A 7,238-nucleotide genomic window follows, 5' to 3' on the forward strand; every position below is an offset into this window, starting at 1 on the left:
TAAAATACACTGTAATTCATAATTATTCATTATTATTAATTAATGAAGGAAACTTACAAGATGATGGGAAATCTACTTGCATTCTAGTCTCCCATTTACAACATACAAACAAGGTGCAAAGCCTGGAGCAGATCACTTAACTTCTCCAGGCATTAGCTGACTACTTTTCAAAAGTGGGATGTACTTTATCAGCCTCAGAGAAGAAACTAAACCTACCTTTTCATGGAGTTCATTTGAAGTACTCAGAATTACTATTTTATAAATATCGCTATATTTATCACAACCTTTAGAATGAAAATTATATCATAACAGCACAAACTGAATTTAATAAGCCATTATCTGCTGAGTTTAAGTATCTTTTCAAATTATTCAGACCAAAACTATTGGTAAAGCTTAACTAAATCTTAACTTAAAAATATAGTTGGTAAAAAAAAAAAAAATATATATATATATATATATATATATATATATATATATATAGTTGGTAAATAGCGAACTATCATAATTTAATTATAAAATTAGGTTCCTGTTGATATGTTCAATTATAAATAGTTCTGTTTATAAATCTATACTAAATAAATAATATAAAAGATATTTGCCTGACCTGTGGTGGCGCAGTGGATAAAGCGTCGACCTGGAAATGCTGAGGTCGCCGGTTCGAAACCCTGGGCTTGCCTGGTCAAGGCACATATGGGAGTTGATGCTTCCAGCTCCTCCCCACCTTCTCTGTCTCTCTCTCTCTTCCTTTCTCTCTCCTCTCTAAAATGAATAGATAAAATAAAACTAAAAAAAAAAAAGCCACATATTAAAAAAAAAAAAAAGATATTCAACAAGGTCTGAGCAATCTTCATTCTACTCAAAGGGTAGTTTAATAACCATAATGAAATCTAAATGTGATAGAAAAATATTCTTAATTGCAAAGTACTCTTTTAGAGTGACATTTTCAGGATCAAGTTTACAAACAGCTTTTTAAATACTCTCCATCCTATAAAATAAATATTAAAGATATTCTCTCAAATCAGGCTTACATCCACCCACAAAAAGTAGTAAAGATTTTTCTGTTAATATTTCTGCACCTGCTTGGGCAGAATTATAAACTATGCTTTAAGTTGTAGGATTTTCTCCCACTTAGTACATTATACTTACAAAATAACCAGGAAAAATTGTACTTTTCCAGCCAGCTGAATTTTTTTAAACCCATTTTAAGATTTGCCTTTACATCCACACTCATTTGGCAAGCACACACACGTGCGGACACACACATTTTAGTTGTACTCAACATAATGTGAAATTTTAGATTAGAGTCTCATTTATTGGCAATTCTGGGAAAGGATCTTAACTTAATCCCCAGTTAATGAAACCCTTGCTAGTGAATTTCCTTTGTCAACACTGCATTTAATGTATAGTGCTTAATACCTCCTAGATCATCAAAACCCACAGAGTGATCAGGCTCCACTGGAATGCAAAAGTTGGAGGAAAGAATTTTTGTAAAATTTTATGAAAAGACCATGCTCAGAAATTATATGTGCTGGCTCCATTTAAAAAATTGTTTTTCAGCTTCTGTGTTTTGCTACTAAAAATAAGTAAAACAGAAAAAAGCTAAGAACTATCTGATTTTACACATAGGTAGGATATAAAAATGAGACTCATGGACAAAGATAAAAAGAAGTAGTTACCAGGGGCAGGGATTGGGCGTGGGAAGGGAGTAAAGATAGACAAATATATGGCAACAGAAAATGATTTCAGTTTGGGTGATGAGTATACAACATTATCAACAGTTCAAATGCTATAGAAATGTTTACCTGAAACCTATGTACTCTTATTGATCAATGTCACCCCCTATTAAATTTAATTTTCTAAATAAAATTATTTTTAAAAAGTAATGAATAGTTATGCTTCAAACATTCAAAAATCAAGCTGATGGATATACTATTCCTCAAAGGAAAACAATCAGGTCAGCTGCTGATTCCGAAATATCTGCACAGCCGCTGTTTCTTTTGCATTTTCAAGGCTGAAAATATGTAGAAATCACTCCAAAAATATATATTACAAGAAACATCTTTCCATAAGATACAGGAAATGTACATATGATAATCAAACAGTAAGATATCAAACATTAAGCTATCAATGATTCACACACTATTTTAGCTCACTCATTTTCAAAAAGATGAGCTATAGTAAGAGTCAGTATACATGAAATGCACATCACAGTTTCTCTTTGGAGGTGCAGGAGGCACTTGCCTAGTTTGGCATTGTCTTCCAAAATGGTACCCCAGAGGTTAAAGGAGAATTCCCACAAACAGTGGTAACAATCACAAGACAGAAATGGGCATTGCAGAGATCAAAAGCAACAACACTTGACTGTTAGTGTGAAAAATCTATGATGCAGTTGAAATTTAATTTTATTACATCATATAAAATGCAACTATTTGATAATAAACTATAATGAGAATTCCACCCTAACCCTTTCACCTATGGTGTTTCTTCAAGTGAATAATTCCAGAATTCCTATACAGTATCAATTGAAAACAGTAATAAAGCAAGAACCTATCTGTGGGACTCAAAGTTTATAGTAAAACAGTAAAATACTATGTTTAAAGTTGGTCTGCTAAAAAGACTTCTCTTCTTGTGTTTCTGTGATTTTCTTATTTCAATGTTGCACCATAATAACATGCAGATAGTCCCTAACTCAATCAAGTGCTTTTCAAAAATTGTTGCGTCTTGTCAGTTTGTCAGCATTGTTATCAGAAGAAAAACTACGCAACTAAATAATTATGACCTTAATCCAAAGCCCTTTATATAATTTCAGAGATGTAATTAGAATGAACTGCTTCAAAGGTTGGTTGCATACAAAATCTAACAGAGGCAAAAACTAAAAACTCCAGGTGGAGACCTAAACTTTAGGTACAAAAGAAAATGATCTGCCAGCTCTTCCGAGGAATGTGCTTAACCTTGTATGCAGTGGTGTGTGGTCTGATAATCTTATTCTGTCTTTTTAGAAACAAGAACAAACATTTGTTTCCATGACCTCTGGTCCTGAATTTATCAGTCTATTACTTCAGCGTGTAAAAAGCTAATCTCTTTTATTTCCTCTAGCTATACTACTTATTAGTACAAAAATTTTCTAGATTCTTTGTTCTCCATAAAGGGATGTCATGGTAAATATGACTTTTGGCCTGTTATAGAGTACCAAGAGAAAGAAGTGCATATATTTATAGCAATTTATATTACAATGAGGATATAAGTTTTTAAAGAAAACTATTAATCAAAAGGGAAAGTTGAAGGACAGGGGAAAAAGTATACAGCCCTTTCTCCTCATATATGTGTGTAAATAGTCTATCATCATCTGTGCTGTCTAAAGGTACATGATATATCAGGAGACTTGGCCCTATGTGATTAGAATACCTTTCCTCTCCTGCAGTTGTTTGTGGATTCAGAACCCTTTCTTGTCCCTGAACTGGGAAAGAAGGGATGTGGTGCATGCACCCTTTCTTTACAAGAATATTTTGGAATATATAACAAGGACTGATTTAAATCGTTTCAATGGGTGCTGTAACATTAAGAGCCTCTGAAGAGTCTTGAGCTTTTGTGTAAGTAAAATCTCTATAAATTGTAATGAGGTCAATTCTCTCATATTTTGAAGGCCATGAGCAGAGGTTTATAGAATGGGATGGAGCAGAGGGAGCCTAAGCCTAGTTGTAGTGATTTTCAAGTGTTTACAACACTTCTGTTCCAGTGACAGAGCAAAGCTAAACTTACAGTCTCTTTAAAATATGAGACTCAAGCTCATTATTACCACAGTGGGTATTCTCTCCAATCTTTTACTGCTCCCTGAATCCTTTCCTTCAGTTTATAGTTAAGTTTGTAATATTTTAAAAACAAAGGAAGAAATCAGAAATAGACCAATTAAAGCAACAATTTAAACAGGTAGCACAAACACCATTTGGATACAAGTAGTACTCATACAACAAGAGAAGAGAACCAGAGAATTCCTTTAAGTTATTCATTAATTGTTTGGAGATCTGGAGGAATAAATGAATGGATGAGGTTCACAAATTTGGCTCTGATTTTAAAGTATAAATTTAAGCATAATAAGTAATGAGGTTCAGTATCCATAAGATTAAAACATTATAACTATTTGAAATATGTGCTCCTTAATATTGAGGATAGAAAGAAAAGTTTTCCATAGGTTCTCACAAGTAAGACCCTATATAATGTAGTAAACAGCATCCTTAGTGTTAACATAACAAAAAGTTGAATCATCAAAGCAAATGGGTCCCTGCCAAAGCACAATTTCATAAAAACAATAGGGATGGATTAGGGCATGAGAGAGGTGGTAATACTGTGCAGAATTGTGGCTCTCTATGTCTTAAACTTGGGATAGAATTTAGAATTTCTATCACTGAGTAGATAACACATATTTCAAGCAATATTTCATACATATTCACTTAAGCTTTTGAAAACTATTGCATGATGTTAATATATAGATTAAAATTCTTCTCAAGGACCAAGAGTTACCAAGCAAGAAAAATATACAACTTTAATAAAAGATAATTCTAGAAAATTATGAGACTGTCAATAAAAATATCAATGTGGTATTCTTTATATAATAAAGGAGAAAATTAAAAAATATCCAACCACTTATTTAAGGAACAAAACTTGTATAACAATTCAAAACAGAGACAATAAAAATAAAGATGATGATAGACTTATCATATATTAAAATCCATTGCAAATCTATAATTATCACATTGATGTAAAAATGCTATAAGATCAATGAAACAAAGAAATAATCCTGAAGCAGGTACTAGTATGTATAAGAACTTAACAAATGCTGAATAAGGTCATAAAAATAAAACATTAGAAATAGGAATAGTGAGAAGTTCAAGAAATATTTATATATTTTGCTGGAAGAAAATAAGTTATTTAGAAAAAAAAATAATCTGTGATATTCAGCAATCACCATAACCCAAATAAATTGCAATTGGATATAAAAATTTGCTGTTGAAACAAAAGTAAAAAGTTTATAGAAAATACAGGTCAAATCCACTTAATCTCTTCTTGGGACAACACTTTCTTAGACAACTTTTTAATATATAATATACTAAAGAGACATACAATAAAGCAATGTATGAGATTTGGTTGGATTTTGGTTAAAAAATAAAAGGAAATAGGAGACTTTATATGAACTGGATGTTAGATGTTATATATTTATTGTTAATCATCTTAGGTGTATTAATAATATTTTAGTATGTAGGAGAGTGGTTTTATTCTTAAGAGATATACAATGAAGAATTTAGTAGCCAAGTAGCTGAAACTTATTTTTAAATAATTCACCCATAATAAATAAATATCCCTTTCATACATATGCACACACACTCACATACATACCATATGAGAGAGAGATGAAAATGCAAAAAAATTATCAGCTAGTCAATCTAAGTGAAGAGTATACAGAGCTCATTGGATTATTTCAATTTTTCTATAAGTTTGCAATTTTAAAATAAAAAGTTGCAAGGAAATATTTCTAATGAGAGCAATCAACTTAATGAGTTAAAATGTAAAGCATCTATAAATAAAATAGTATGATATTTCTAAATTATACAGGAAATGGTTATATACTTAATAAATGAAAGGTTCATAAAAGTTCTTAAGGAAAACATTAAGACCCCAAAAGGAAAAATGATCAAAGGATGAAGACAGATGCTCCTTAGAAAATCCAAATGATTAAAAATATATGTGAAAAAAATATCAATGTCACTAGTTATCAAAAAACCCACTATTTTCTACTATAAAAGTAGCAGAGGGTTTTTTTATTTATTTTGTTTTTAATGAATCAAAATTAATACCACAAGCATGCAAATAGAGACATCTTTTTATTGTTAAACTTATAAGATGATACCGGTATTCTGAAAAGAAATTTGGAAATGGCTTCAAGAATGTGAAAAGAATTACAGTTATAATAAAAAGAAGAAGCAACCTCGCTGTCCATAGTGTAAAGGTAAACAGAACTTTTTATTACATAGTACATCAATGTAGTAGAACATTATATCAAGATATTTATGGGCCCTGGCCGGTTGGCTCAGCGGTAGAGCGTCGGCCTGGCGGCCTGGCGTGCGGGGGACCCGGGTTCGATTCCCGGCCAGGGCACATAGAAGAAGCACCCATTTGCCTCTCCACCCCCCCCCCTTCCTCTCTATCTCTCTCTTCCCCTCCAGCAGCCAAGGCTCCATTGGAGCAAAGATGGCCCGGCGCTGGGGATGGCTCCTTGGCCTCTGCCCCAGGCGCTAGAGTGGCTCTGGTTGCGGCAGAGCGACCCCCCAGAGGGGCAGAGCATCGCCCCCTGGTGGGCAGAGCATTGCCCCTGGTGGGCGTGCCGGGTGGATCCCGGTCAGGCACATGCGGGAGTCTGTCTGTCTCTCCCCCATTTCCAGCTTCAGAAAAATACAAAAAAAAAAAAAAAAGATATTTATGAAGAGTTTAATGACACATAAACTTTCATACAATAAAATAATAAGTGAAAAACACGGAGAACCAAGCCTTCTGTGCAGTATAATCTCCATTAGGAAAATAACTGATTAAAAATATACAGAAAAAAATACAAAATGTGATAAAATATGAACTGTTGGTTTCCTGAGATAGTGTGATGTGTGGCTTTTTTTCTATTTTTGGTGCTATTCCATATTTCCCAAACTTTTCCGGATAAGCTCCATGTAGTGCTTGTGCAATACAAATAAGCTTTATTTAGAGACGCTTGAAATGCATTAATAAGGAGAATGAAGAGATTCTCCAGAGTATTCAGGTAATCAAAAAACAAACAAAACAACAACAACAAAAAATTATAGTCTCTTCAATGCTAATTTGGTAATATGTATATATTTACATTAAAAGAAGTAAAAACAAACCATTTAGGATGAACCATATATACCTCAGGGACCAACATAACTTTTTAAAAACTTTCCAAACACAATCCCTTTTTCTGTGTTTTAATAAAGGTCTAAATATTTCCTGATTTTTTTTGTTTGCTTGTTTGTTCTGCTTATCTTCTTTTTAATTTCGGGTAGGAGAAGTTGAAAGTTAAGTGAGTGAGTGTTGCAGTGGTGAGAGGCAGAAGGAAGTTAATGGTGTTATAACCTCAGATGAAGTGCTCTGAATACATTCCCACTGTGTACCTCCATATATAATCTCTAAGCTAAACTAAAATTTTCAAATCATAATCAATTATCTTAATATAATTA

The sequence above is a fragment of the Saccopteryx leptura genome, chromosome 3, assembly GCF_036850995.1.
Source record: "Saccopteryx leptura isolate mSacLep1 chromosome 3, mSacLep1_pri_phased_curated, whole genome shotgun sequence".
NCBI lineage: Eukaryota > Metazoa > Chordata > Mammalia > Chiroptera > Emballonuridae > Saccopteryx > Saccopteryx leptura.